General features: G+C 35.7%; 1 protein-coding gene across 1 annotated transcript in view; it reads left to right on the top strand.

Annotated features, from left to right (window-relative positions):
• Window positions 1–9,866, top strand: part of LOC119075770 (unconventional myosin-XV) — a 102,330-nt gene that overhangs the window by 5,516 nt on the left and 86,948 nt on the right. The window lies entirely within an intron of this gene.

The raw sequence follows: 9,866 nt of genomic DNA on the forward strand, positions 1-9,866 counted from the left end.
TATTTCATAGTATAGACGTCTCTGGTCTGGATGCTGACTTAGCCCATGTTGATTTAAACGAATATTTTAATGACATAGTCTAACATGTCGATTGTCGACTTGCCATCGAATCATAATAGCCAACACAAAAGACAAACATTAAATCACATCAATTAAGAAAGAAAAAGTTATTTTTTTTCCTTCATTTCAAATATTAAACTAACTCCGTGTGTTACGTGTACACACTGTGTACACACGTAAAACTGCACGGAGTAAAAAGCGACGGGTCATTGTTATAATATTTTTCAATTTTTTTTTTTGTTTCTTTTTGTTATTGACGAAAAATTTGACTTACATTTCGTACATGATTGGGTAATATTTACGTACAATTCTGTGGCTTTTGCGTAAGAGATCACAATGTATGTTTTACCTGAACAGACAATATAACTGGGCCATTCACTTTTAGTTTTGTTTTCTCAAATATTTGCTCGAAAACAGATCTTGAGATTTTACAGCAAAATGAACGAAAGAAGAAAATCAAACCGAAACCATAGCACGGTAGCTTTATATGACCAAACTTTTATCTGCCATGTTATGCCGGCTGAAACATTGGTAACTTATATTCCGTTGAAGGTTTTTAGTTTCTACATGCAATTCCGTAATGAATGTGCAATAAGAAATTGGAACTGAAAATAATTCACACGAAATTATGGTCGATAGAATCACAGCACTGCTCGCTCTTAGCATTAACATCACGAAATTCAGACGTCAAAAAGCCTCCAAATTTGATGCATGTATGTGAAAGCATGACTCGAGTACTCCTGAGCGACTATTCTCGTATTTTCGTTCTCGTATTTTCGTAACTCCAAATATTCGTAACTTGACAGTTGCATGTATAAAATCCCATAAGAACTGTCAAGTTACGAATTCTTAAAGTTAAGAACGCTATGAGAATCTACGCCCTGGGCCTCAATTCTCATACGTTCGTAACTTTAAGAATTCTGAACTTGACAGTTCTTATGGGATTTTACACATGCAACTGTCAAGTTACGAATATTATTAGTTACGAAAATACGAGAATCGTCGTCCAGTTCTCATGGTGTTTTATACCCGCAATATTTAGAGTTACGCGAATATTTGGAGGATCGAGTCCCCGAACCTATTTTGATTGCATTAGGCTCCGAACATTTTTTATGTTAATGCTAGATGCAGTCGAACAACTGACTAGGATGACCTAGTTATATTTCGTAAACTCACTAGGCTTACCATTCCATGCAGACAGACAATGTTTTTCGTAATCGTGTAACATGATGAGTCGGAACGCCTACCTTCGCCTCATATTGGTATTCTCGTGAGTTTTCTAGTGCGAAAAAATCATTTCGAAACTTGTTAGGGTCTTAGCGCCTACGCCTGCGATATGGCATGATTGAGGTTAAGTTTTTGCTTAACACCCTTCTCTGAATCTCGTTTCCACACTTGCCAAAAAAGAAATCTTTACTCAACGGGAGATTTGTTGTTTTGTTGAGTAAAATACTTTGGGGGATTGTAACATCCATCGTCACCGACTAGTTACACAGATTCGTAATGTACTTTTCCGTTAGATAACATTAAGAGCACCTTATGATTATTCACAGATCAATCACGCCCTATATGTCATAGGTTCGACTTCCGTATCAAACATAGTTCATATTGATCTTCCGAATCATTAGTGTTCACTGTCAGCTCTATCGGCGGTAATAGGTCTATAAGAAACACCAAGATTCTCATACATAAGTCACAATCGTGATTCTAAGATATCAACAACTAGCGACACCTATATTCCAATAGATCAATCATACGATTTACAATTCACAATTCTATCTGGTGCACTGCACAACAGGCCCATTTTCGGCTTATATCCCTTACTTCTCGCATACGTGTCTAATATCCCAATACATTTTTCGATCACGCGACTATATTTAACGTTTTTTATTCGAATTTTAATCTTTCGTGAACATCTGATGCATCTGGCGATAATATCACCAGCTCTAGCGTGTAATACAATCTCTGCTTTGTCATGTGATTTATGAGTGTGGGTTGCACAAACATTTTTCGCTTAACAGATGAAGGACTTAGTTCTGGATTTTTCGTTCGATACGAGCAAAGTCAACGAACTGTTTAAAATTAACTGTAAAATCTAGGTCTTCATCTGTTAACCAAAATTGATAGTATGTTACTGTGACGAAGTGCTGCCAATTTTATTGATAATTTTACGTTGTTTGATCCAGGAATTTTCAAGAGATTGTCACTGTTGACATCCTACAGCCTGTAGCTATCCAAAAAAGTCTCCAAAATCTAAACAGTTTTTATCGTTGTCGACAAAAGTATTTTACTCTAATTTCCACTGACTTTATTCGGGTCATAAGCGCATACAGATGATCCACGATAATTATGTAAAACATGCTGAAGTTTAGCTAAACTCAGGAAATGCGAAAAGACTCGCGGAAGTGAAGTGAAATAAAAGCATTTTTGCGTTTGAAGTACGTTTTCTCACAATAAATGAAATTAATAGAATAGAGAAAAAATGTTAAATCTTTTGCACGCACTCCGTTAACGAGCATAAAGTAATATTGAAGAGATCGTTAAGCGAAATTGTTGATCAGAACGAACTTCTTTCTGAACCTCAACAATCCACATTTTCATAATTTAATCATTTCATTTCGCTTACTCATAAATGCATAGCGACGGTATCCATACATATACGTAGAGTAAATGCAGCGTAAGTTGAATTATTTACATGAAAATAAACAAAACAGAAAAAGAACTTAAACAAGCGATCTATCCACTTAACTCGACCGTACACAATCAACAGTTAATAACAATTACTTGTTTACGTGAATACATACAACGAGAAAATTACTAATAAATTGAAAATTATTACAAAATCTGCGAAAGAGTTATTTGTGATCGTAACTTTTGGTCAGTTAGACAGAGAGGTGAGCGCTTAAAACGTTTTACAAACGGCAGACGTATAACACTGCAATTGGTAAACCTGCCACACCTTTTGTTTAAAGTACCACTTAGTGATTGACACAAAATCTACTACCTAATTCGTTGTGGCAATAGAGCATGTTACACAGTACTAGTTGATACTGAAAACAACCAAAGGCGACACCTTCATTTTCATAGCTGGATAGGCTTGTTCCAATTAACTGTATATCAGGCTGTAAACCCGAACTTTGACAACATGAACGATTTCATCCACAGAGATGAACAAAACCTAAACGTGCAACCTGAAAGTTGAGGTTAAGTTGCTTTCTGTGGATGAAATTTGACATTTCGAAATGACCTTGGAATAAACCTATACGAACGCTACATTCAGCTAAATTTGCCCATAAACGGTGAAAAGTCAACAAAATCATTTTGTCGCTGCACAGCATTGTTAAAATAGGGAACACTCCCATCCTTACTCGTTAACAGGGACGCCGACTTGTGTTTGGGAGTAGTGGTGCTCATACAACAAGAGAATCTGGTAGTAGTGGTGCTCTTTCAAGTAAAACTGGAAAGATGTAGTGGTGCTCATCATTCGAGTAGTGGTGCCCGAGCCTCGCTTGTCCTTAGAAGTCGGCGCCCCTGCTCGTTATGTAAGAAAATCTTGTCGACAATTGTCATTTGTTGTAAGGAATCATTCATAAACGACTTAACCCTTTTTCGGTGCTGTCATCACAATTGAATCTTTAATAACTCCAAAAATACGACACCTTCTACGAAGTCTTTTATCACCGCCATATTCTCCTCTAAATGGGAGGTGGAACATAATTTTGACGTCGTAGACTGTGGAATTTATCGAGTTATTAGAGCATCAATTATGATGACAACACTGCAAAAGAGTTACGTAATTTATGAATGATCCCCAAGTTACATTTGACTGTACTCAAGGATTTTTGACATTTGACTCAAGGAAAAAAAAATTACCAAAAAAGGGTAACATGTGCTCAAGAATCACTATAAATGTAGCGAAATACCATTTATTGATCAAGATATAGTCTTTACATGCTTTCCTTTTCCCTAGGGTCGAAAGTGGCTTATTACACACCTAGGAAAAACCATACATTTGGTCTAGGTTTCAAAAGCCTGTAATCCATTACATAACTCGGGATAAAAAGTTGAAAAGTCTCGTCGTGACATTCGACCACTGTTTCGATCTGAGAGAAAATTTTAATTTGTCTTTCGACGTTTTGCATTAATATGCAGTTCAAAAATACCATTTTTCATCAGGCCATGGTGACAGTGGTCTGAGAGCACTATACCGATTTGCACACGAACAAGTCTAGCGAATCGTAGTCGAAATTGTTAGGGATAAAAAGATGAAAAGTAGAGTTTTCGTGTGAGTTTTGTTGATCTGATGCGTAGCCGAGGTCAATAAACACACGAAAGCAAGTCATGTAATGGATTTTAGATGCCTTTCAACTTAAAGTCAATTTAATTTTCTGTTATGGAAACGGCTGTGAGATCTTTGGGGCTGAATGAACAATGGTTAAACAATCCTATTCAATCAATCTTTCCCCGGGAATCGAACCAGTTGTCTATGGATGTCGTTCAGTATTTTGATCCCGAGTACTATCACCACGGTAATCCCTGGGGTTGTAATAACTAGTTAAAACTCAATGAGAGTTAAGTTACGATCAATCAAGAACAAAAAATAAAAATCTTTACAGTTGGAGAAAATAAAGAAGTTTCATTTTCAACGATTACAGTTCATAATGATGTTACTTATTCTTCCACGTACGATATTTTTGTTAATACACAACATTGACCAATTGTAACTTCTTATTTTTCTTCGACTGTACCTCGAAATTGGCAGTTTTGACAGCTGTCAAAAATGTAACTCAGCCAACCATGGAATGTCCCATATGACGTAATATATAGGAGTATACCTATTACAAGAACAAAGGAATTGAAAAATGGAATGTACATACAACTTTATGCAACACCTACAAGCGAAACGTTTCTCCAACGGTTTACACGGTTGTCACTTTAAATTCATTGATTGAACCAGATCAGAAATATTATGCGTCTCGCCTGTCTATATAACATACAACCTGAAAACTAATGCATTGATTTACATTCGGATCTGACTATTGTTTCCATTGCACAGCTGTCAATTTGTGATTTTTAGAATTTAATTTTCGTTGCTCATATTCAACACACCTAACGAATTCCAACAAATCTCGTTGTCGATTGAGTAAAAGCAAAAAAAAAAATTGAACTTTTAACTAATCGATAGATGAATGATGTTGAAATTTACCCTTTTACATACCGAACAAATTGTTTGTCGATTTCTTGTTTATTAATTATTACATTTTTGCGATAGATCATCATACGTTGTTATGCACCTAAATGTTAGGCATAAATTTAACCAATCGTATGAGTTACTTATTGTTCGGTTAATTGGAAATATTTTCGGAATTTCGTTAAATTAATGCGTTCTCTAATGGAGTTTGGAGTGTTATGAATTTTGTTTGCATGAAATGTGACTGGGTATTTGCATATAGCTCTGTGTGTATCAATTTCGAAACTATCTCATATGCCTGTCTGTGTTGTTAACCTTTTCATCGGTTATAGACAGCACAAAATAATAAAAATAGGTGATCTCTACTACTTAGTGGTGCTCTTAAGTGTTAAATATTGCTAGTGTTGAGTCGAATGAAGTAATAGATTTTACATGCTACATGCGTCGAAAACCGTACTTTTCATATTTGAAGCACGTCTTTCGACGCCCTCAGCATGTAAAATCCATTACATAACTCAGGATAGAAGTGAAAAGTCTCGTTTTCGTGTGTTCATACGTAAACTCAACTTTTCATCTTTTTATCCCTAGCCAAGAAAAATACTATGTCTCAATAGAAGAAACAGATTTTTCATATGTGCAGTGTGAATGACCTTGTTTTCTCCACTCAAAAGGCCATGAGAAAATGACGTTTTGTCTGATGACAGTTGAGGAGAGAAAATTGGAATTTTCTCCGCTCCCAGGGGATAAAATAGAAATAGAAAACTTTGCTCTTGCTGAAAGTTGCCATTTTCTTCACTCGGTAAACAAATAACTATCTCTTTTAGGCGCGATATGATTAACTGGTGTTTTGTTGACATTTTGTCTGATGTGATAATGTTTCGTCTTTTTCAGCACTTTCACTCCCATGATGGAGAAATAGTCATTTACATAACTAGAGATCAAAAATTGAAAAGTAGAGTTTTCGTGTGAATTTTGTTGATACGAGACAAAGCCGAGGTCAATAAACACACAAAAACGAGACTAACGGATTTTATATGCTTTTGAAACCTAAACCAAATTTCTTGTCTTCCCTAGCTATGTAATAAGCCGCTTTCGACCCTAAGGAAAACCAAAGCATGTAAACAGAATTTTACATAGTAAATGCGCTGAAAACCGTACTTTTCATAGTTCAAGCACTTTCAACGCCCTCAGCATGTAAAATCCCTTGGCTACGCCTCGGATCAACAAAATTCACACGACAACTGTACTTTTCATCTTTTTATCCCTAGTCATGTAAAATACTATTTCTAACGGGAACTGTCATCGAGTTTTTTGTGTTTAAAAATGTTATGGTGGATGGATGTCTTGAGAAGAAAAGCGGTTAATCGCAGTAAAAATCTGTTAGAACAAAGACACTGAAGTTTCGCGAATTCTCATCCTTCAAAAATTTTGGAAGATCTCGTAATTGCAAAAACTTCTCTAATTTCTTGAGAAAATTCTTCGAAATTGGGTTGTTAAGGATCTTAACAATTTCAAAATTTTTCCGGATTTTTTTAAAGGAAATTTTTCAGAATTAAGGTACGTTTGACCATTGTTTTGATCTGTGAGAAACTTAAATACGTTTGCCTACATTTTTCCATTAACATGCAGTTCAAAAATGCCATTTCTCATCAGGCCATGGCGACAGTGGTACGTGATACAATGCTCTAGGAACACTATATCAATATGCATACGAACAAGTATAGCGAATCATAATCGAAATGAAGTTCTAATTCATCACTGTCCTTGCAGACTCGAGGCGGTCTGTGGTTGAGCCACCACAAAAGCTAAACAAAGTTTCAAAATTCTCCAAACTTTTATAGGCCGTACATGTATGTGACGGCGGTGTTTTGATTCTTCTATAGATACGAATAAAACACCCAAAAATATGGCCTGTGTGAGTCTGCTCTCCACGTCGCCTCTCAATCAAATTGATTCTTTGTAACGTAGATTTTAACATCTGATTCGAAGTCAATCAGATAAAAGATTAACCATCAGTCCAGCAGCATTGTGCGCTGACTCAACCAACTAACATTTCCTATTTCAACTTTTTTTTTGTTTAATCAACTGGTTCGAATTCTTGTCTTGTTCATAGACGACCATTTTTTCCATATTGAGAAACATAAAGTAAGACAAACACTTTATAGGTTTTCAATATTACATTGATAGCCATTTCGCATATAAAATCAGCCGAACCATAGTACATACCTTCACAGAGAGACACACAACGAAAAGATGTCATTTACTGTTTTAAATGGTTGTAAGCTTCGGTGTGTGGTGTACGCTGCTAAGGTGTATTTTCTCTTTAGAATCGTGATCATAGGTAGGTAGGTATTGTCTGCGCTACACATCGAGAGCAAAATTATTTTTGAAAATTAAGGAGCAGTCGACATGTATCCATTCACGAGCCAATCATACTTGAATGTTTAGTAATATGTTGAGTGCTGGTAAAATGAGCAACACCAAAATGTTTGGAGTTCATTCGTATAAGAAATGAATGAAAGCTCAATGAATCACTTTTAATTGAAATATGAAATAAACGGATCGTAAACGGTAGCACTCTTAAGCTCAGCAATTCATCATGTGGCCAGTATCCAAGTAAGCGTAATGCAAATCGTGATTATGCCTTAATACAAAACATTCACCTCTTTCGTCAAGACATAAAGGATTGTTTTGGAACAGACTTTAGTCAGTGTCTTGAATTTTCAATATTTAAGAGTAAACAGCCTTAATGGGACAAGTGGGTTGGCCTGTAGAGGCGCCACATTTTTCTCATAGTACTTCATTCTCTGCGGCTTATTTTCGTGAGAACCAACTTCACATTTGTCATAACAGAACAAATGTCACCATATGATTCTGGTTCACATGAAAATAAGCGCAGTGACAGCAGTAATTTTATGACAGAATGTGCTAAAATAGGGGAAAACTCTGTTACATTTCTTCTTAGTTTCTAAACATCATTTTCCTATACAAACGACACACACCTTACTCTGGTAATAGGTATGTTCCGAATGCAACATCGAAATGTCAAACGTCATCCACAGACAACATAACCAAACAAAATATCGACAAAATATATGGAAAAGCGTTGAGGTTATGGCTCAGTGGATGACGTTTGACAGTAAACTGCACTTTGTACCTGCACTTGGAACAGATATATAGCGGCGAGTCGAACTTTGGACAAATTATGCGTCATTTATGCTGAAAACAAACGAGGCATTCAAAACATGTTTTGGTCCTTGTTTTCATGACGAAATTGTCGCAACTGTCAAATAAAGTTAGAAATTTCTCTATCGAAAATTACGATTGCTGCTTGTCAATGAAAACTAGGACCAAGACACGTTTTCAATGTCTCGTTTGTTTTCAGCATTAAAATTTGCGTGAAAAGGGCTCCAGATGGGGCACGAAATTTTCAAATTTGATATGGGACATTCCATGTTCCATGGGACATTCGGCTCCAAGTATCCCATTCTTATGCCCCAAATATTGAATATAACTGAACCATGGCGACACTGAAGTCTTTTATGTTCTTTGTATGTTTTCAAAGTTACTGTTGTGATTTTGACGGTTGTTGTGAAGGAATTTTTTTCCTGATTTTATTGATGTTTTTGACGAAGTGTTTGTTTCTGTAAGTTGATTTTGCTAATGTAGTTCGAGTAGCATTTTCTTATAATCTGTTTTATTTATGATTTATTCAGACGGAACATACACAGAACTTTTGTTGTGGGCAGTTTTTGCTATTTTGTACGAATGTAGTTATACATAGGTTCGCTGTGTCTCTTTATACAGCTATGTTTTGTGTTGTTATCAATGAATTATCTTTGTTACAGCCCTGATGATGTTCTTGAAATAAGAACGAAATATATTGGCAAAAACTAAGAAATTTGTCTTTTGATTGAGCTATTCCGACAATCTGAATATGTAATGTCACAAGGGAACGACAGTCTGTAATGTCACAGTCTGCAAAAGGGAGTGACAGTATGTAATGTTACTTTTGTTAAAGCGTTGCTACGTAATGTCACAGATTGTAAAAGGTAGCAACAGTCTGAAATGTCACAGCTTATAAAAGGGAGCAACACTCTGTGATGTCACAGTCTGTAAAACGAAGCAACAGTCTGTGATGTGACAGTTTGAGATCAACAGTCTCTAAAGCATAAAAGTTTCTTTCGTTGCACTGTTTAAAATAGCTGAAGAGTCTCGTACTTTACAATTTATCAAATAATTCTAATGTTGGAATTGTTAGTCCGACCCTGGCAAATAGCATTAACATTGACTATTTTCTTATGACTGCGAAAACTTTTCGTTACTCAAATTTAAATAAAATGAACGGTTGTCCCATTTCACACATTAATACGACCAAAGAATGTCGGAAATGAAAGTTTTCATTTCAAGGGCAAGAATCACATTAAATATTGAACGTTGAAGCACAGACTAAAAGGTGTTCGAAAAAAAAAAACTTTTGTGCCTTTACGATAGAGGTCAATGGTTTTTATTTAGGTGCCTGGATCATAGTTATTAACATCAAATCTTATTCAGTTCAGTTATGGACTTTTTATTATTGTTTTGTAGATGTCTCGCTCAATAATAGTTATTTATA

This window comes from Bradysia coprophila, unplaced genomic scaffold (assembly GCF_014529535.1).
Source record: "Bradysia coprophila strain Holo2 unplaced genomic scaffold, BU_Bcop_v1 contig_232, whole genome shotgun sequence".
In the NCBI taxonomy this organism is placed as follows: Eukaryota; Metazoa; Arthropoda; class Insecta; order Diptera; family Sciaridae; genus Bradysia; species Bradysia coprophila.